This window comes from Pongo pygmaeus, chromosome 4 (assembly GCF_028885625.2).
Source record: "Pongo pygmaeus isolate AG05252 chromosome 4, NHGRI_mPonPyg2-v2.0_pri, whole genome shotgun sequence".
NCBI lineage: Eukaryota > Metazoa > Chordata > Mammalia > Primates > Hominidae > Pongo > Pongo pygmaeus.
This window is the reverse complement of record NC_072377.2, coordinates 111,210,248-111,233,374: the sequence shown is the minus strand read 5'-3', so window position 1 is coordinate 111,233,374 and position 23,127 is coordinate 111,210,248. Positions and strand designations below refer to the sequence as shown.

The 23,127-nt window shown below is 35.2% G+C and overlaps 1 long non-coding RNA gene across 2 annotated transcripts in view; it reads left to right on the top strand.

Annotated features, from left to right (window-relative positions):
* Positions 1-23,127, top strand: part of LOC129037544 (uncharacterized) — a 282,527-nt gene that overhangs the window by 209,337 nt on the left and 50,063 nt on the right. The window contains exons 3-5 of one of the 2 annotated variants that reach the window (XR_010126336.1): positions 11,373-11,420; positions 18,789-19,038; positions 22,774-22,902. This is a non-coding gene — a long non-coding RNA (uncharacterized LOC129037544). Of the gene's footprint in view, positions 1-11,372; positions 11,421-18,788; positions 19,039-22,773; positions 22,903-23,127 lie in introns of those variants that run through there. The other variant, XR_008502840.2, reaches the window with a different exon arrangement.

Genomic DNA, 23,127 nt, shown 5'->3' with positions numbered 1-23,127 from the left:
TGTGCCTCAGAACTTTGTTGTGGGAATTAAATATATTAATTTAGTTAATATGTTAACAGTGCCTTAATGTGTGAAATAAATATTAACTTCTATTTTAAGAGCTATATCCTTTAAATTTAGATAAATAGGGCTATATTGTTTAGTATAATAAAGACTATCTCTTTTAGGCCCAGAGCCAACATGATATTTAACTAGGAAACAGTGGAGTCATTGCCACTGAAATGATTAAAAATGTTATATGCACACGAGTATTATTTTCTAACTTTCTAATAAAAATTTCAGCCAAGATTTATTATTTAAAACAAAAAAAAGAGAATAATGATTGACTGAAGAGGGCAAAAATGGTAATTTTCATATAGTTTGCTTACATCAGCTGAAAACATTTTAACTTATAGAAGTTTGTAACTCATTGAATTCTGTAAAATTGAAAGATATAAAATAAATATATAAAAATTCACAGCTTTTCTGTACAACAAAAATAGAAGGTAATGATAGTTAAAAAGACTATTTTCTCATTAATATAAATAATATAAAATAGTAAAGAAAAATCCTAATGAGTTAAATGGTAGAGCATGTGAAGCAAGCTACTCATGTGTATGGGTAGCTATCAAAGAAGGATAGCACATGGAAAACTGTGCTATGTTCCTGGATAGAAAATATTGAATATTGTAAAGATAACAGGTTTTCCTAAGTTAAATCATGTGATAGAAAAAATAAGAACAAATGAACAGGTAAAAATAAAAACAAGGACTAAATAAATCACTCATAATTGAACAACCCTATTGTCAACATCTTGGTGTAAATTTCTCTCTTTCTCTTAAAACAACAACCCAAGTCATATTGTAAATGATACTGTTTTGTATCATTTAAAAATGGATACATCAAAAATAGAAAATTAAAAATTAAAAATAGATACATCATGCTCAACTTTTCAAGTTGTATAAATTAGAAATTGTGTTCAGCTTTGAATAGCTGAGACCAACAATAAAGACAAGAATAAGTTAAACAAGGTAGAAGTTTATTTATAAATGATAGAGACGGAAGTGAAGGAAGTACTGGGTAGAAGAGGGCAGTTCCCCAGCAAAGGCCCTAAATGGGAACAGGCATTTCTGTTTTCACCCCCAGCTGTTGCCTTTTCTAAGACCACTCTGGTCTGCCATGCCCCTATCCTGTGCCCATATAAACCCCATGCTCCGCTGGCAGAACAGAGCTGTACAGCAGAGAAGGAGCATTTGAATGTCGAGAGGGGTTTGGCTGGGAACAGTTGGAGAGGAGAGCAGCCATGGGATGGCTGAAGTCCAGGGGAAGATCATCTTCCCACTCCATCCCTTTTCCAGCTCCCCATCCATCCTGCTGAAAGCCACCTTCATCACTCAGTAAAATCCCCATATTCACTATCATTCAAGTCCACATGACTTGACTCTTCCTGGATGCCAGACAAGGACCTGGGTACCAAGAGGGCAAGGTGTAAAAGGCTGTCACCCTGACTCTCCAGTGAGCTGGTTAACACTTAGCCATCCACAGACGGCAAAGCTAAAAGAGCATTGTAACATCCCTTGACACTGCCATGGGGCCGGAGCTCAAAAGCACTCACCCTGGCTGGCCTGTGGGCTCCCTCTCCCATAAATGGTTTGAGTGCATGGCAGCTGAGTAAATGAGCCACCCCCTTTGCAAGGGGTCCTGCAGAGGAGCCAAGGGAATTGTCCTGTCTCATTATTTTTATTCCCATAAATATGTACAGAGAAAAGAAGTCCAAGGTTGGTATGGTGGATCCTGGATATTATCAATGTCCAGTTTTGTTTCAGATTTTATCTGTACTCTTCTCACTTGAGGGAGCTATCTTCAAGGTCATTTCTCAGTCCATCCAACTATCACATATGTGTTGCAGGCTGGAAGATAACGAGAAGGCAAAAGGGTGCACCTTACATTCTAGAAATATACAGAAAATGTTTCAGCCTCTGTAGTGAGTGAGGAAGTCCAAGTTAGACAATATGATACCACTTACCATAATTATCAAGCTCAGTTAAAATTTCATAGTATTATTTCTGAAGTAGTGTTATGACTATTCTCATATCCTCAGATAATTGGATAAATTAACACTTTATAGAATGCCATTTAGCAATATATGGTAAAAAAAAAAACAAAAAAAGTAGATGTCTACTACTTCTACTTTTAGGAATTCTTGTGAAATAATACAAAATGATTTTAATTCAATATTTTTCATTGCATTATTTTTACAATAGGAACACATTGGAAATAAAGTTTCTGCCTAGTGAGAGATTTATAAAATTTGTGGTGCAATTATAAATGAAATATTTTATAAATATTAGGATTGAGGTTTTGGAGAATTTTAAACTGGTTGGAGATGTTTTCTGTAAAACAGTTGTAGAATAAAAGCAGAGTATAGGCTGAAACTATGTGGTCTCCATCTATAATATGTAGATGGGCAAAAAAAATCAGTGATAAACCATAAAATATTAAGACTGCTTATCTCTGTTAGAATTCACCTTAATTCCTATTTTCTTCTTTATTTTATACTTTCTAAATTTTCTGCATGATTATTGCATGTCTTCTATAATTGGAAAAACATTTAAAAATTGTAGTAATTAACACTTAGGTGTAATTTTTAAAAAATCTTTATTAGCTTTACCATACACAGAAACTATTTTATATTTAAGTATTTTTGTATAGCCTATATTAGCATGTTCTGAGACTATTTTAAGGCTTAGGCATATGTATAGAAACATGAAATTTCCATGATAGATTTGAATTTACATTTATTTTACGTTTATGTTATTTATATTGATGTATCATTCAGAGCTGTATCAGAAATTTCCTCTTTTAATTGTTTGATTTCTGGAGTTAATGATTAGAAAACAGAATAAACATATCGAAGAAAATGGTACCTTCACTATTAGTCCACTGGCAACGATGAAAATGTAGAAGACATTGACATTCCCTTAGATTAAAAGGAGGATACCAGTCTATCCTCTGGTATGTTGTAGCACGTGATCAGTTGACAGTACTCAGATAGGAACACCCAGGAGGCCAGATGCCAGGCATACGGGCTCCTAGCCTATGAAAAATACCTACTTCCTAAATGAAGCACAGGAACTCTTGAGTCATCAGTTGTAAATATATCCTGGGATGATGAGTTTATCAGTGGTAAGTAGTATGAACAGGTCCTCATGGAATTTTGGGAGGCTCCCTGAAGTTCTGCTTGGTGTAAGACCTCAGGAAGTTTGCACACATCTGTGGTACTGAATGTCCTGCTTTCTCTTCAAAATGAGAACCTTAATGAATCCACTCCACTGCATATTACTTAGTGGTGCCCTTTAAAACTTCAGGAAGAGCCATGCCTATAGAAGACCGAACCATAAGCAGCAGCCCGATATGCCTGTTTACCTGACTTGATCTAGTAACCTCATTCCTTTTGCCTTGCTTACTATGCTCCACCAACCTTCTTTGTATTTCTTCTCTCTGTTTTTTAAGCATATGTTCACATTGCATGAAGGCCTTTATATTTGTTCCTCCTGCTATAAAATGTCTCACCAAAATATGGACATGACTACCTTCTCACTACCTACGTTTCAGCTTAAATATAACCTTTCCACAGACATCTTTCCTGTCCACCTAACTTGCATCCCTTCAATCATTCTTCATTGCATTTCTCTATTTTAATGTTTTCATAGCTCTTACAACTGTCTGAAATAATCTTATTTGTTTGCTAATTATTATGTTATTATTATTAATTTCTGTCTTCCTCACACTATAACATAGGTCAGAAGAATAGAGACATTATCTATAGAACCCACTGTTCTGTCTGTAGTGCTTAGGGCAGCATGTGGCACATAAGAGATGTTCAATAATTATTGTTGAGTGAAAGAATGAAAGAATACATGAGTTGTAGTAAACTTGAAACTTGAGACTGTACCAGAGGTTATGGATATGTGACAGGAACCCCTCTTTCCTCTCCTGTCACCTCCATAATCACTTCCTCTTAATATATTTAAGCATTATGTAAAATATTTTTGTTTTATATTCTGATTTATTGGATCTACAAAGTGACTGCAGAGAAGATAAAAGCTGGAGCCAGGAACAAGTATGAGAGCATAGTCAGCTTCCAGCACTGGCATATTGTTGAAGAAAACACAAGCAAGAAGGATGAAAAAGTTTAGTGTAGACATTTTGTTAGATGTGGCATGTTATCTGTGTATATCTATGAGTCATCAATCTTTATATTTTGATTTTCCTTTTAACATGTGCAAACTCCAGATACAAATAAGTTTTGTGTTTGAGTAATTATTTTTTTTCAATTCTCTTTTTATATTTTATCTTGTATTGCAGTTCAATTATCAATTTTGAAGAAAGTTGAAGTTGATACAGTAAGCGTTCTCAGATCAAGTTAGCCATGTGTTTACCATTTTCTAAAAAGATGTAGTTTGAAATATCTTCTTTGACCATATTATGTCTCCTTTATATGCTGTTGAATCTTTTAAGGAACATAGATAAATTTTGGGAAATTTTGCATGGGTTATTTAAGTCACATCTTTAATTATTTCTAGCATATAATCCATAAAACATTTGGATTCAAATGGTGATAAAAATGATTAAAAATGATTAAAGCGAAAAATTAAATGAACATTAATACTAATATTTTTGATCATTTGGGATTTTTAGATCCAAAAATGGAAAGTATTTTAAATATGCACTCACATAACTTGTTTTGTACACAGTTTCAATATTAAGAAGTGTACACACTTGAGACTAATATTTCTTTCTGTTTTATTTCCAGAAGTTATTTTTTGGTTAAGTAACAAAGATGAGAAATTATTCTCCAATGTGTAGTATTATTAATAACTTTTTATTTGTGTATGTTATAGTATAAGATTTTTTAAACTTTTTTCTAACAAAATAATCATTCTTTGTAATCAAAATATACTTTGCCCTCATATTTTGTTCAAAGTATATTAAAATTTTGTGTACATATTAGAATATATGTGTATTTATTCATATATAAATTAGGAAGGAGTTCTACATACCTTGAAGATTATAAGCACTAATCTAAAATACTTACCTCTTATTTCCAAAGAAAATAAAAGATTTGTTGCAAGAGATAAGAGCTGCTTAAAAATATTATTGATTCTTAAAACCTGTTGGAAAATGAAGCTAAAACAAGGGAATAAGCCCTAAGGGAGTTCTGAGGCCAGTTAAGCTGCATACATATGTTTGCTGACAGTTGGAAGAATGAACATTTCTCATACCCTTTTGACTGCATTTAAAAGCGTTGGAAAAGCCTGTGGATTCAGGTTTCATGCTCTTTGCAACTAAATTCCTTTCCTTTTCATATTATAAATTTGTAACATGTTCTGTACAGTCCTTAAGTGAACATCCTGTTTTCAGGACTTCTAAAACTCCATTGCTTTGAACAGCATGCCACATGGCAGTACTACAAACATAAAGAGTCCAGCTGTTAAGATGGAAAATACCATATAAATCACTGTAACAGCATCTTGTCTTACTACTTTAGAGAGCCCACTGAAGTATTTTAAAGGAAAGGGATACTAACTTTAAAAGCCTCCGAAAAGCACTGTCATGATTCTTTGAATTTTAGATTATAATCTCAGACTGTTTCATGAAGGGAAGGTTTACGTAGCTTGTTCCCTGAATAAAGTGATTTTTTTTCAATCATTTCTCAAGTGTGCTTTTGTCCCTGACCTCCTCCATGCAGTTTGTGAGATCTAAAATTGTATCATAATTAACTCTATTTAAATAATCATTTTAAAAATAGAAAGTTCTTTGAAATAATATTCTAGTTATCTCCACTGTATCCTTAAACATAAAAATAAACTCCCAGGCAAATCTTCTGGGTTGAAAATGTTTCTGGCAAGAGAAGCAGTCTCAACTAGGACAGTCTTAGAATTTGGGACTATTTTGGAAAAATACTGTGGCAAAGTATTGCTCTGAGTACTCGTGCTGTGGATAGTTTTTATTTCTGATATTACAGAATTTTGAATTGAGGAGATGTTTTATAAGCTGTTGGAGGGAATTATAGTGACAGAAGAAGAAAAAGTCCAACTGTTATAAGAGAAAGGGCTTGGATTTAGATACATGGATCTGGCTGAATAAATGTTAATTCCTTCTTCTGTTTTAGTCCAAAATTCTAATGCATGGATCCTATTAAGGTGTCCTTATTATCTCACTTCAATTGCTTCTTCACTTGTCATGGGGTTATTGGGGCACCATTCTAGTCAATCTCCAGGATTTCAACAAAAATCCCTGCAGCTAAGAAATTAATTGGAAATGGGAGTCTTAATCCATGTCACTTTGTCCCTATTTTATGAAATCAATTTTGCTTTCCCAACTTCCAAATAAGACTCTTAATCACTTTATTTACTAATCAAGCTATTTCAGAGGGCTTGGTTGAGCTTTCTCTTCCTTGGCAGAATTGTTTCTTTATCTGTCTGATTGGAAGGCAGTAGAGAATGGAGTTATTATGGATTATTATACTGAATTCAATATAGAGTTTGTGGCAAGCTATTTAATTTTTCTTTTTCCTCATCTGCAAAATAGAGGAAAAGGATGACAATATCTTTCTTATAGAGTTTTTATGAGCATTGAATGAGTAAATATTTTGTTAAGAATTTACCACCATCCCTCCCAGTATGCAACAAGTGCCTGTACCTGGACAGGGAGGGGGGATGGACAGCCCGATGCACTAGAATTTACAGTCTTAGCTGATTCTCTTTCTGTTTAATGGCAGCTTGGGATAATTTAGAAATACAGTGTTAGAGATGGCAGGGCCTTAAAGACCGTTTAGTCAACAATTTCATGTTATAGATGAGGAGCTGAAATCTAAAGTAAGACTGTGACTTACTGAAGGCTACTTAATGAAAGATCTAGAACAAGACTCTCCACGTCCATTTTCTAAATTCTGGGTCATACTGTCACACCCACATTCCTATTACTCATCTTTCTATTTTTATTTCTGGCAACTTCTCAGTAGGGGCGAAACATGCTTGGTAACAAATCTACTGTGAAGATACCAGAGAAGTTCATTTTCTCATTGAACCCTTTTAGAGTGTCATGTTGATTGAGGAAAATAGGATGTGTGGAGCAAAGCATGGAAGAGATTGTTTCAATGTTTCTATTATGTAGACATGGCCATGATTTATTTCAGTAACCATCTTTGTAAAGAATGAGCTCCTTGAACCTAATGTTCAAATAAGAAAGTCATCTATTTATTTGACTTGTAAGAATGAAACATAGAAGCAAGATTTGGATGTGCATGTTTGTGAAGTCATTATGCAATGAAATGCAAAGACAGACAATATAATGCCTTTTATGGATCGGGTTAATGCTTACTGTGCCTGAAGCTTCCCCATTTGATAAATAAGAACTTAGATTTATCGAACATTAAACACGTGGCTTTAACGGTTCATATTAGGAGAATTCCCGAGGGATTTGCACTAGTTGTGAGGTTGTATTCACTTCACTTGATTTCTTTTCTGTGGTTCTCCTATTTCCCTTTGGGATGTGTTTCCTGTGTCTGTTATTGCTTTGAAGATTTTTCATTTCTATCTCATGCTTAACACCTGCCATTGACTCCTTGTATAACTTATGAGAAATGAATGGCATTCTTCCCCTGGGTACCAGTCTTTATAAAGTAAATATGTGCTGATTTAGAAAAAGATGTATATTTTCCCCTTATTTGTACTAAAAAAAGACTTCACTTTTTGGTGTTGATAAATTTTTGGAAACAATATTTTGGTTTTTTTTTTTTGTATCCTAAAGTATTTTTTACTTTGTGGAACAAAGCAAAAATGACAGACATCCTGTGATTTTGCTTGTAGACAACAACATATTCGTGAGAATGTTAAATAAAGGGATAACTTGAGACCCCAGGAAATTCTTTTAGAGGACGATTTGATTCTCAGTTATCTTTATAATTTTGAACTTTATTTTTATGGTGATAAGTATTTTATAACAATTTGAACTTGAAGTGAGACATACATATTGTCATGCTGTAAAAAGTGTTATCCAAGGTAGCATTTAGGACCCATTCGTGAATGCTTGACTGGCAGTCATATGGAGAGATCATCTGTATCTTTTGGCTTCTTTCTGTCAGTCTGTAAGTGGCAAGAGCAGTATGTTTTGAGTATAAATTGATCTGCATTGATATAAATAACAGAGAAAATTACATTGGTGAATTTTCTTACAGAATGAATCACTGGAAAGTGTTCAGCCTGTATTTCTGTGGTTCTGTTCTTTTTCTGTTTTTATTAAACTTGAATGATTAAATAGAAAGCAGGTTAAAAGAAAAAAAAATCATGGTTTGAACAAAACTTACATTCAAAGGGATATTTCTTATTTCCTTACATGAAATCTTCACATTGGCCCTTCTGGCAGAGCTCTTCTGTCTCAAATTTTCTAAAAAAAAAAAATTTCTAACCCTTTCTCAGTTGGTACAATTACCTTATAACTTTTATAAACATTACCATTACCACACCATTCAAACCTTTATCCTTTCTATGTTAAAAAAAAAAAGAACATGAATATCTTAAGCTCTTCAGAATTATGTTTTAATTATAAACAGATTATTTGATAAATAAAAATAATGTTCTAAGGGAACTTGGGTGGTGATTTTGGCAAATAGCAAGTGTATGTGTTATAGTAGCGATAATTATCTTCAAAAAATAATTAGGCTAGTTGCTTGATGTCCTACTTCTGAATCTCTTCCAAAATGAGCAAAATACATTTAAGGCTACATCGAATCATAGTTGGAACAATTGATGCCTCATTTCTGGGGTGAAGGAAATTTATAATACTGGTTCTTTCCAAGCTAAAATGACTATAAGATCTATAAGGACAGAGGAAGAAGCTGTGCCCTTTTTACCATTTTCATGTGTTCTCAGTGTTGTCTCCTGGTGCCACATTGACTGAAGTTGCTCACTGCTCCCACTAAACTTGCATTTGGTGTAATGTGAAGAAAAAATGAGTTATTTAGTCGTAAGGTTTCTGTTATAATAATCACATTTTCATTTTTTTAATCATTTTTTGCCCATTATAAAGTGTATTCTTTTGCCATTTTGCCTATGAACCCTAGATAAATGGTGAAAATATAGGATTTAGGGTTGACTAATATTTCTCTAGTTTTCTTTAGTGTACCATTATGTAAGTACCTAACTGCATAAATTTCACTTAATGATTGCTCACTCTCCTCTAAATAAGTTTTGCTGACATCAGTGGCCACGTGGAACAATTTATTGATTCCTTCTCCCTCCCGTCTTTTAATATGGAAAGTCCCAGGCTTGGTCTTTGACCATGGTTCCCTTCTCTATTTTTTTTTTTTTTTTTTTGAGATGGAGTTTTGCTCTTTCACCCAGGCTGGAGTGAAGTGGCTCACTGCAACCTCCACTCCCTAGGTTCAAGTGATTATCCTGTCTCAGCCTCCTGAGTAGCTGTGATTATAGGCACCCACAACCATGCTGGCTAATTTTTGTGTTTTTAGTAGAGACGGGGTTTCACTATGTTGGCCAGGCTCGTCTCAAACTCCTGACCTCAGGTGATCCTCCCGCCTCGGCCTTCCAAAGTGCTGGGATTACAGGTGTGAGCCACTGCTCCTAGCCTCCCTTCTGTATTCTTACCCTTTTGCTGTTCTCTTCTAGGCTCAGTCTTAAATATGTGTGCGTGTGTGTGTGTGTGGGCATGTGCACGCATGTGTATATGTATATTTTTGGCATATATATACATATATATTTTAAATTTGTAATTTTAGTTTGAACTGCTTTCTGAACTGTAGACTTAGATATCCAATTGCCTACTCAACGCCTCCACTTAACTATCTAATTTGAATTTCAAGCTTTACATGTCTGAAATAAAGCATGTCCCTTTCCAAGCCTGACTTCTCAGTAGACTGTCCTATCTTAGTTAATGGGAACTCCATTCTTTTAGGGGATCAGGCTTAAATCATTCTTGACTTTTCTTTTACACCTCATATTTCATTTGCCATCCAATTTTAATGACTTTACCTTTTAAATATATTCAGAATCCACCTATTCCACCACCTTCATTGCTAATTCCTTACATCAGGTCACCCTTATCTTTCCCCTTGGTTACAGCAGTAGTCTTCTAACATTAATCTTTTGCCCTTGTCACCTCCCTGCTTCCCTTCCCTCCAGTCAACTCACCAGCAGGAGTCATCATGATGTCATTCTTTTGAAACATAGTCAAGTTATGAAACTCTTCTTCATGGAATTCTCCATTCCCATCTCACTTGGAAAATAACCAAAGGTTTTACAATGACCAAGAAGGTCATAACTGATCTGGCTTCCCGTAACCTTTTTGACTTTTTCTCTTGCTTCACTTCTCACTCATTTGGCTTCAGTCCATTGATGTCCTTAAAAATGTCAGACACTCTTCTGTGTGGGTTTTCTCTTTGCCTGAATTGAGCTTTCTCAAAATATCCACAATGGCCTGCAAAGCTAGTTTAAAGTATTTTATCAAACATCACCTTGTTAGTGAGGATTTCCTAAACACCATATTGACTTTTTTCTTTTTTTTAAGTCAAAACACCATCATTTCTCAGGCGCACCTTAGCTCCCTTTTCTGCTTTTTTGACTCTATATAGCATTTAGCACCATCTAAAATTTCATTATTTTACTTATCTTTTGGAGTGTGTATTTTCTGCACTAGAATGTAGAGAATAAACTCTATCAAGGGCAAAATATTTTGATTTTTTTAAAACCACTCTATCTCCTATACTTAGAATAATGCTTGGCACATAGTAGGTGCTGAATACATATTTATTGAAAGAATAATGTGAAATGAAACTATCTAGTTCATGTGCTTTTTCTTTAGTGAATTTGAAGGAAATATAAAATGTTATGAAAGCAACACCTGTCCAGGATTTGGAATGGCATCAGTATTTATTAGAAATGTGATCACAAGTAAATCCCATAAACATTTTAAATTTTAGTCATCATAAGTATAATTATGGAGCTTAAATGAGATAATGTATGTGAAAATGCTTGTCAACTGCTAAGCATTTTACTAATGCTATTAGTGTGTTTTTCCCTTAGGGTTGAATTAACTTAATCTTATGAATGGATTGATTTTATTAGTACTAGATTAACCTCTCTAAATTTGTTCTTTAAATCATTTTCTCTTAAGTGTTTGTGATCCCTTTTCCAGATTAATGTAAATACTTATGATTGGTTAGGCATTAAGTAGTTACTGAATGTTTACTACTGGTATACATGATACAATAACTACAATCTAATGAGAGTAGGCGTATTTAATGTGTTTCCAAAATCTGTTTTTATATAGTTAGTTAATTTATATTATTTACTTTGTGCCATGATCTCTTCTAGGTGCTCTACATGTATGAAGTTATTTAATACTTTTAACAACTTTATGAGGTGAGTACTATTTTCCATATTTTGCTGATGAGAAAACTGAGATACAAACAGGTTAATTTATTCAAGGTCATAATTTATATTGCCTGTATGTGCACACATGTGGTTGTATGCTTAAAAGTAAAATAATTTTAAGATTAGTAATATAGTTTAAAAAAGAAACATTATACTTGCATACTAAGTAGTTATGTGACTAAACACCACTATTGGCTGATCTTTTCTCATTCATACAGTATAACCTGTGTGTGTTTTGAGCTGCTGAGATCTTGATATTCTTTCTGAAGTGTCATTGTGTTAGTCCTTAGAACTCATTTTAAAGAATAGAATATTACGTAATTTCACTATACAAAAAAAAATTGGCTTATGGAAACATTTCCACTTCTCACCAACTTGTCCACAGGATCCTAAAGTACGATTAGCGGGAGAGGGCTGTTTGTTTTCTGCTGTTGTCTTGGCCTTGCTTCCTTCTTGGCTTTATCTGCATTTTTTTTTTCCTATCAAGGGTGTTCACTTTCACTAAGACTATATCTTGAAAGTAATCACAAGAGATCTTTATCCAGTTCTTTTCTTTTTACGATTGCTGTTCAATTCCATGCTTGGATAAATATGTATTGGAAGAATTTTCTGAAAAACTGGATACAAAGTCATTGGTCATTATATATGGTTATCCATAGCACAAATATTATTTGAGAATCTACTATATACCAAGAATTAGTTAAGATAGGCAAAATCCTTACTCTTGAAATTTAGTTGGGAGGCCAATATGGAAATATAATGAGTTTTCTGTTAATACATTCTGGGAAGAAAATAAGGCAAAGTGATAGGAGAGTGACTGGGTGGCCCTTAGCACTGGGTGGCCCTTAGGTGTAAATGGGCTAATCATGTCCAGATCAGAAAGCCTAGCGTGGCCAGAGCACAGTGACTAGAGCAGAAGGCAGTGCAAGATGAATTCAGGGTGGCAGGCAGGGGACACAGATATTGATCCTTATGGGCAAGAAAAAAGAATTTGAATTTCTTTATGATTGAAAGCCATCTGTAAGCCAGGGAATAACAGAAGCTTAATCATGCTTAGAAAATTTGTTCTGGCTTCAATGTGGAGAATGAGAACTGGGGTCATGGGAAAGAACACGTGTGCTCCATGGGCTCTTTGAATTGACCTTCGGCAGTTACACACTAGGTGAGTAGCTTTACCTCCATTCATCCCTCTCTATGAAGGAACACAACATTTTTTCCACAAATCTTTGACATATATTCTATCTTAATCTTTTACTTACGTTTGCTTTAGACAAAATACTAACTCACGTTTACCTCATATAGAGTTAGGCATATTTGGATTTTGGTGATTATTCATTAAATTCATACTGAAATGAAAATAAAAAAATCTAACATTACAGGATACATGATATAACAGCATGTGATTTTTCAGGGGGCTTTATTTATTTATTTATTTTTTTGGAGACAGAGTCTCACTCTGTCACCCAGGCTGGTGTGCAGTGGTGCGATCTTGGCTCACTGCACCCTCCGTGTCCTGGATTCAAGTGATTCTCCTGCCTCAGCCTCCAGAGTAGCTGGGCTTACAGGCACCCGCCACCATGCCTGGATAATTTTTGTTTTTTTAGTAGAGATGGAGTTTCACCACGTTGGCCAGGTTGGCCTCCAGCTCCTGACCTCAGGTGATCCACCCACCTTGGACTTCCCAAGTGCTGGGATTACAGGTGTGAGCCATCACACCCAGCCTCAAGGGGCATTTTGATATGGTAAAGTTGCTGAACCTTTTTAATGTGATATACTTTGAATTGTTACATTGTTCCTAATAATAGTATACATTGGTACCACAGAACTGGGCAATTTCCTGCAGCCTTATGCAGCATTGCACTGGTGAGATATGAGAGCATGTCATGAATTCTAGGAGTGTAATTTATAAGATCCTTTATTCAATTTTGCCCAGTGTCATTTAGTAAACTTGCCTGAAGGACTACGTAGAAAGTGAGGTATGATTTCTCCTATCTCATTTTGTTTTCATTCATTTTAATTAAAATGAAAAAGAGTAAGAAGATATTTTGTTTCTCTGAAAGTGGCCCTCCCTTTTACTTCATATTGTTTTCAGGAGGTTTGTTTGGTTTTTAGGGATATTATTATTGACATAACTCTTCAGTTTTATGAAAATGTTCCAGTTGTTTGTGGTTTCATCTCTACCCTTTATTCATAGTAGTCGCAAGAAAGAAAACAACAGCCATACTTTTTAAGGTCTAATAGAAATATATTTATTGATAGAAATGAATTGCAAAGGACAGCATGCAGAAATTTTTATATAGTCTCAAGTGATAATGATAGAAATTATTTTTGACATAATGTTTCAAAAAATGCTGTAGAAAAACAGAAAAAAAAGTGATGCAACTGACTTGTTTTTACATGCATCACAGAGTATCACTTTGGCCTATTCTGTTCCGTACAGTGGAAAATAGAGCAACTGAATATGGGCACCACAAAAAGCCAGATCTTATAATTAAGTGACATTTATTTATTTTCTGGATACATAGTCAAGGAGTAGAGAGAGTATTCTGTAAATTTCATATATGCATTATTAAAGGTATTATGTAGTTTTCTGAAGTTATATAACTGGTTTCAATCACAAAAGGAAAAGTAGGATTTTTATTTTTTATATCCTAAGTTTCATTCTACAAGGGACTAAGATATAGTACAATGACTAGGCTATTGTCTAAAGAAGACACCAGAAACTTTACATTGGGTTTCTGCAACATGGGCTTAGGATGACTAGGTTTCATGCTGCCATGGGTTACACTTATAATGGATGAGTCTGTAACCACTGCTGCTCTCCTCTTTCTCACTCCTACTGGCAGCCAATGGGCCTCACTTGCAGTTTTCAACACTTAGTAGAACTGATATCAATACCGATACAAGCCTGTTTAGGGTCAGTGTAATGGTCCCTTTAGGAAAAAGTGGCTCATACCAGCCACTGCAGTGTGGCTCTGTGATGCAGCTTTCAACTTGATGACGCTACCTCTGGAGCACCAGCAGTATACCCTCACGGGTGCTAGATAAGATAGAGGAGGCTGAGGGTCCTGGACAAGAGGGTTCTCAAATCATGAGCTTTAGAACTGCAATAACACACAGGAAAAGATAGCTGCAGACAATGTCTAGGGCAAATTTTACTTAGGACAATTGCCGTTGGAAAATACAAAAATATAGTTTAAAAAAAACATTAAATTCCATGTGCACATGTACTCATGAAACTGTTTGTTAGACGAATTCTAAACGGATAGACATGATGCTGAAATTACATATGAATAATGATTAAGTGTATCTCACAAAGTAATTTTAATTTTTATGTATTTTACATAAAAGGGATACATTTATCTAAAATTTCAAAAAATATAAAACCCTCAGAAAATATAAAAGCCATTCACAATATCAACACTTAGCAAAGTAATTGTTATCTATTTGGTATATTTTTGACCAGTGATTTCCATAAATATACAAATATGAATAACATATACTGTTACAAGTATAAAACTATATCCATTTTAAGAAACATAGAAATAAGCAGTATTTTGTGTGCTGTCCAAATATTAATTAGTTAGATCTTCATAAGAACCCTAGAAAATAAGGACTATTAAACAAATTAACTTCAATGTTAATTAATGGATAAATAGATAAGCAAATTTTTGTATAGCTGTACAATGGAATATTATTCTGCCATGGAAAAGAATGGAGTACATACTGCTTTTTTAAATTCTACATTGTGGGTCAAACTTGAAAACATTATGCTAGGTGAAGAAGCCAGGTAAAAAGCTTATGTATTACATGATTCCTTTTATATGAAATAGCTAGAATATGCAAAAAGAGACAGAAAATAAATTAATTGCTAGGAAATGAAGGGGAGAAGGTAGTATGGAATAACTCAATGTGATACAGTGCTTTTCTGGGGTAATGAAAAAAGTTTTGAAACTAGAGAGAGGTGATGGTTGCGAAGCATTGTGTTTGCACTAAGTGTCACTGAATCATACAGTGAAAAATGGTTAATTGTGTTATATGAATTTCACCTCAATTAAGAATAAAGAAAGGCAGAAGGAGGCAGAAGGAGTTTAAGTAATTTGCCCAAGATTACAAGGCTAGTAAGTTGCAGATCTAGGATACAAACTCAGGCAATCTGCCTCCATATACTGTGCACTTAAATATAATATGCTACTGAAAATAGAATTTTATTTCTTGCTTTTAACTTGATGATATTATAAACAATCTTTCTTATCATTATGTAAATCTTTTCAAAAATTTCCATTTTTAAAATGGAAAATAAATGTAACCAGCATACTTCTGCACTTGAAATCTAAGGTCTTAAATAAGACTGCTTTTTGTTCAGTGTTTTCTTTCTTGATGCTCCGGGACCAATGACCTGAGGGTAGAGAGAGTTGTGTATGTTATTGTTTCCTGTCCATACAGTAGATTTAGGAAACTCCTTACTTTGAGGGAGGAAGATGGAGACAGAAAGAGAAAACCTGGCTTCATCTATTGCTTGTTTTTTTCTGGCAGTAAAGCTCTGCTTGTTAAGAGTCTAATGGGGCGCAGAGAGACTCTTCCATATCAGGTAGAAAAGTTTTGGACGTATTCAAGGGATCTGGCTGATTCCACAAAATGGGGTTGTTCAGACTAACCATGGCATTTCCAACCAGGGTAAACAGGTGCATGAAGAAATTAGAGAATTTCCTTTCAACTGTCTGTTGTCAAACATCATGTTGTTGGCAGTGGGGATGGCTATGGGGCTGAGTAACTATAGGAGGCACTAAGATGAAAAGTCATTTTTTTTTCAAATTATTTGGAGCTAAAATAAGTGATCCAGAGGCGTTATTGATCCAATGAAAGTAATTTTTAAATAAATGTATGCCACACTGAAAATATCTATGTTATACTATTGGAAGAAATTGGAACAACCTATCATTGCATATAGTATGACTTAAAAAATAGGATAAGAAAGGCAGGAAACAAAGTTTGACTAGTGCAATTTCCAAAAGATATATAGCAAATGTTAGCCATAATTATTCTTTGGAAGGTGTCAATAGTATTGATTTTCACTACCTTATTCTTCTCCTTTTGTATCTTTTGCGATTTCTGTAAATGACATTATGTTGCTGTTCAATAGACACGAGTACTGAAAATTAATTACAAAGGAATAAGCCATTTCACTAGATTTTGCAAATTTAGAACAAATGCATTCATCAATATATATTTATTGTCTGTTATGTGTCAGGTACCATGCTAGGCTCTAAGTATTCAATGATGGAAAAAATAGATATGATCTTAGTACTCAGCCAACTTAGCATTTGGGAAGTAAACAAGATACAGATCTTTTCTCAAATACTCCTCAACACTACCCCATTCTCTCCTGTTTAAATTCTCTTTCACTCTTCCTCTTCCCCATCCTCCTCCTCTCCTCCTCCTCCTCCCCCTCCCTCCATCCCCCATGTCCTCACATTTCTTTCCTTTCTTCCCTTTTTTCTCCCTCTCCTCCCCTTCCCCTTTTCTCTCTCCCTCTTTCATCTCCTCCTCCTCTTCTTCTTTCCTCTTTTTCTTTTCCTCTTCTTCCTCCTTTTTCTCCTACCCCTCCCCCTTTCCTCTTTTTTTGGGGTTCTTATTCAGAAGCCCCCTGCCCCCTAAAATGGCACATGAAGAACCAAGAAAGAATGGGATAGAATGAGTTATAGAGAGAGTTACAGAGAGGTGAGGGCTAGACTTTGCATCCTATGTCCTTTCTATGGCTAAAGAAAGAGTATACAGGCAATGGGAAAGTACTGACAGATTTAAGCAGATCAATTTATATCTTGTACAAAAAAACGGTGATTGAAGGAGAATAACAAATTAGAGAAAGATACATTTGGAGGTAAAGAGACAGAGATGAGGCTATTGCAGTGGTCCAGGTGAGAGTGAATGGTAGCATTCTGGTGACAATGGAGGAGGAGGAAACAGAACAGTTAGCAAGAGAATTTCATCGTTCAGAACAAGATGGGGTAGTTTATCACAACATTTCTTCTGACCTTTGGCACAATACCTTCCTGACATGACATTGGCCCTGGGAAAGAAGCACTGGGACAAAGATTTAGCCTTTTTCTGTTCTCCATTCCCTCTTTAATGATGTTATTATTATCAAATTAAAGCATTGTTTGTTACCCTTTTTCTTTTCTTTTCTTTTTTTTTTTTGGATAAGGGCATGCTCTGTCATCCAGGCTGGAGTGCAGTGGCATGATGATAGCACAGTGCAGCCTCGATCTCCTGGGCTCAAGTGACCCTCTCACCTCAGCCACTCTAGTAGCTTGGACTATAGGCAGGTGCCACCATGACCAACTGACTTTTATTTTTAATTTTAGTAGAGACTAGGTCTTGCTATGTTTCCCAGGCTGATCTTGAACTCCTGAGCTCAAGCAATTTTCTTGCCTCAGTCTCCCAAATTTCTGGGATTACAGGTGTGAGCCACCACACCCGGCCTATTTCTATTTTTTTCTTTGTCTTTTATTAAATACTGCTTAGTCTAGTAATCAACAGCTTGGCTGCTTGTAGACACATGCTATTCTTTTCCCTGTAGTGATATTCCTAAAAATCAAAGAACTGCAAAATTTCCTTTTCTTTATTGAACTAGGAAATTTAACATTTCCTACTGTTTATTATAACCCCCAAGAATTCTAGCACTTAAATTTTTAAAAAGAGAGATCTTTAAATAATTTGCACCTGTCTATAAAAATACTTGAGTTTAGTAATGCTTGCAATGGGTTTTGGAATGGTAGATTTAATTGGAAAAATAACCTTAGATGAGATATTATTACATGAATCAATCCAGTATATCTAATTGCAAATTTTTTCAAAGCCATATATTGACAAGAAATTATTTTCACATGGATTTCACCCAAGACTTAGTTTTATTTTCTGCATGGATTATATCTGGTCCTGCAGAACACCTAAAATAACATCAAAATCAGAGGTCAGCAATTCATTTTGGTTGAGGTCCATAAATGTACTATTAAAGTTTTAAATCAGTGAATACCCTAAGGAATATATTTAGCTTTTCATAGTATTAAATGATGCTAGAAAAGTATAGCTTTGTCTGGAGCTGCCATTTGTTCTTCTTATTGGTTTCCTTTTTAGTTTTCCCTTCACTCCCTGTCTCCCTATGTTATAGTAATCTCTGCCTGTCTTTTTTTCTCACAAACTGGACTGTCTTACACTTGACACTCAGAATACTCCCTTCTTCATGTCGGCTGAGCAACAAAGGCAAACTTTGGCAACCACTTGATTGTCTAACTGAAATGAGCTGAGCTTTGGAAAAGTGGAAAAGAAATATGCCTTTTGGTCACTATATTTCAGAATGCTGAAAGAATGAAATGGACGCATGTCAGCCCAAAGACATAAAGCAGAAAGAAACCACTTCATGTCCAGAAGCATGTCCTAGAAGACAACTGCTAAAGAGAAGGGAGCAGTAAAAGAAAAAAAAAAGAAGGAAAAAAAGTCTTCAAAGCAAATGAAAAGAAACAGACAGTTCTTCAAAATAAGAGAGGAAATTGGAAAAAGAACATTTGGGGAAGAAAAAAGCATGTGGAATTTCTCTAAACAGAAGGTACAAACCTAATTCTTAGTTGTAAGAATATATCAAAGCAATTGATGGGATGGGCTGATGATTATTACAGACATGAGGAAATGCAAGTGCAAAAGGCTGAGGGGAGAAAGATCATTAATTGTTTTGGAAGTCAGAAGGCTCCTGTGGTCCAGTACAGAAAAGGAGGAGGCAAGTGGTCCAAGAGGGAATGGAAAGGGGCTGGTGCCAGATTGCAGATGGCAGAAAGAGTTTCTCAAACTCTTTGTGGTGAAGGACTATTCTCTTAAAATCTATGATTTGTAGTGGAATGACATGGGGGTCTATTCTCCAAAACCCGTGTGCCCACCAAGCCACACACAACCTAACCTATGATCCTGGCAATACTAGAACTGGTCTACACTTGCAACACAACGAGTTCACTGCTCACATAGATAGATGTCATAGTACTGTCAAATTAGTATAAACATTCTAAATGATTCTCTTAATTTTTGTACTTATCATATCATATCATAGATTGGCACCAGTTCATAAAACACACTTTAAGTTGCATTGCTATAAGGAAGTTTGATTTTACCCAAGGTTCAATGAGAAGTCACACAAGTGTTTTCTAAAACTGAGAAAGATTAGCAGATTTGCATTTTGAATCCCAAACAACAGCAGGCAAACGACATATTGTAGGCAGGCAAGGGTAGAAGTAGGCAGTGTAGGAGATGATTGTAATAATGAGGTTGAAATCATAGGTATTGACTATGAAGATAGATAGATGGGTTCAAGATATATTTTGGTAATAGTACTAACAGGACTTGTTGATAGTTTGAATGGGAAAATTGAGGGTGAAGAAAGAATCAATGATGATTCAAAGATTTTGTCTGGAGCAACTGGGTGTATATCACATATTAAAATGGGGAATACAGAAGGAATGGCTTGGGTTGGACATGGAGTTGGTGTAATCAAGAGTTTGATTTGGGGCTGGGCGCAGTGGCTCATGCCTGCAATCCCAGCACTTTGGGAGGCCAAGGTGGGCAGATCACCTGAGGTCAGAAGTTCAAGACCAGCCTGGCCAACATGGTGAAACCCTATCTCTACTAAAAATACAAAATTAGCTGTGCGTGGTGGCGCATGCTTGTAATCACAGCTACTTGGGAGGCTGAGTCAGAAGAATTGCTTGAATCCAGCAGGCAGAGTTTGCAGTGAGCCGAGATCACACCATTGCACTCCAGCCTGGGTGACAAGATCGAAACTCTGTCTCAGAAACAAAACAAAACAAGTTTGATTTTGGTGATACTAGATATAAATGGATTAGGAGTGTCATTTGTTTAAAAGATTGTCCCTCTCTAATTGGGGTAAGACAAGATACTTCTATCCCTGATCCCATAATTCTGAGCTATCATCTCCAAAGTGGTTTTGAGGAACTAATAAAATTATGTGACAGTAATACTATTACTACACAATAGATAGGCCTCTGTGCACAGTTAACAGTTACCTGTGGGTAGATAAATTATGAGCCTATAAGCAGAAAGAGTTCCCAATATGTATGCAGCATCTCAAAAATGTCCCATTAGCCTTTTATGAATCAAATTTATTTCTGTTTTGGATTAGAAAAAGTGGTTTTGTATTTGAAGTTGCATTGCAAGTATAGGTTTACAATAGGATCTAAATGGTAGAAATAAAAAAAAGTCTCATAAAATACCTTAGCTTATGGGAAGGAGTGCCAGAAAGGAGAAACAGAGACAAGTCAGCAACTTCCTTAGAGTTCCAGAGAATAACCTTTGAATTCCCACTAATTAGCTACAAAGGTCCTGGAAAATTTGACCCCATAACTGCCCTGTTGCACTTTGCTAAGCATGAGTAGCAATTTAATTCTCTGGTTGGCTGGTAAGGACATGACAAGCTATCTGAAGAATTTCTCATTTACTGAGAAATTTCCCTGTGGTACACATGACAACGTGAACTCAATACCTCAACAAACGCCCAGTTGTCTTTTTACCAATACTGTGTAAAATATTATGCTTGATGTTACCAAAACAAGACTCACTATGTCATACCATTTGTTACACTTTGGGATTATTCTTACTCTGATAGGACTTCTCCTTAAAAGTTCATATATTTCCATTCTGGTACATGCAAAGTTTGCTTTCTAAAACTGTTTCTAGAATTACCTTTTCTCTCTGACTACAGGTTTAAACATTATTCCTCTAACCTTGAGCTTCAGTAGAAATGAGCATAGAGCACAAATGGTGAATCTAATGCTAAAGATTGTGGAAATAATTTCAAACTGTGGTCACTGATTATTTTATTTTTAATGCATATCACTTTATAATGAGAGAAGAAATTTACCTAATTCTCTCTAGTTTCTCTTTCCTGAGGACGTTCGTAGTGCATAAAGCAAAGGTTAGTTGTTTTATTAGGAAAATAATTGAACATTATAATTTACTTTGCAGGCCCACCAATTTTCTAAGGAAGTTCAGTAGTGGGAACACATATCCTTAAGGAATACATTTAGTCATGGTTGAAAAACTTAAATATGACAAATTCTTAACTTTGAAGACAAGGGTTGACAGAGACCAACTACTTCAACTTCAAAGATGATGACAAAAGCCAGTATTAATTGTTGCTAAATACATTAGACATATCCTTCATTCCTAAGTGGATCATATCTGCATGGTGAGAGCTTTCTCAGGGATGCTATTGTGTGCACTGTATTGGATTTTTAAATCTGATTTATCTCAGGAAACACAGTTGTAATGACTACATTTTGATGAAGGTTTCAGCTAGTAGCTTCGCTAGCTCGCAGGTTCTAATGCCCACAGGTAATCCATTTAAGATAGTATTTTTTTACTCTCATCCATGTAACAAATCCCATCCAAATGTGTATTGTGGACTCTCTTTCCATGCCTTTGAAAAAAACTTGTATACTAAATATAAATATTTCTCTCTAGGTGAAATTAGATTCTGCTGAGCTAGTATCTATAACTATCCAGGGTCTGCACAGCTATTATCCCTAATGTACCGGCTGCACCAAGTGGCAATAACTCAGTCAGCTCTGTGCTTTCTAAACCAATCCTCAAACCCACTCCATCAATTTTTGTGTGTGACTAGTGTTAGTTCCTGTTGCTTGCTATTGCTAAAATCCCATGCTTTTCACTGCATCGAGGTTCCAAAGCAGTAGGTACTGTTTGTTAAATCTGCAGAGATTTAAAGTATTGGTTATCAATACACCACAGTTGTTATTGCTAAGGAATGATGTTTTTTTATTGTCAGGCTAGTTCTACAGATCTCAACCGGCAAATTTTGAAGGAGTTGCCATAGATTTCAGTGCTGTGGGGATTTTTCTCTTTCTAATTAACCTAATGCTATATAATTGATTATACCACTAGAACTCTACCTAATATTTACACTGTAAAAGTGAGTTTCCATTTAAAAATAGCACCAGTAGAGCTTTAGATTTTACAATTAACCTAGTCAGAAAGCATTATAGAGATGAAGATAAGTTCTTACGCCTGAAACTTTACCCCTACACATTTTCATTTTTAAAACAGTAGTAGTCAAGCCCATGCACTGGCTAGGCAAGTAAATTATTGAGTCTTAAGTATGTTCTGGGGATTAAAAAGATAAAAAGACAGATGGCTGCACTTTATTCGAGGAAATTGGCATGTAAACAAAAAGTTTACAAATCTATGTATTAACTATTGGGATAGAGATATGTAAGAGACATTGTGAGTAATTTTTGTTGTTTTGTTTATTTGTGTTCAACAGATGGAATGATCCATTTTACCTGAAGAGAGTGGAAGGATCAAGGAAAGGTCTATAAGAGGGCGGGGAGGTGTATGGCTCATATCTTGAGGAATTTTTCCAGGTGTAAAAGATGGGGAAAGACTCTTTAGCTAAAGGGAAATTACAGACATACCTTGTTTTATTGCACTTTGCTTTATTGTGCTTCACAGGTATTACATATTTTACAAATTGCAGGTTTGCAGCACTCCTGAATTGAGCAAGATCATCAACAGCATTTTACTAACAGCATGTGCTTACTTGGTGTCTCTGTGTCATATTTTAGTAATTCTTGCAATATTTCAAACTTTTTCTATATTATTATATCTGCTATAGTTA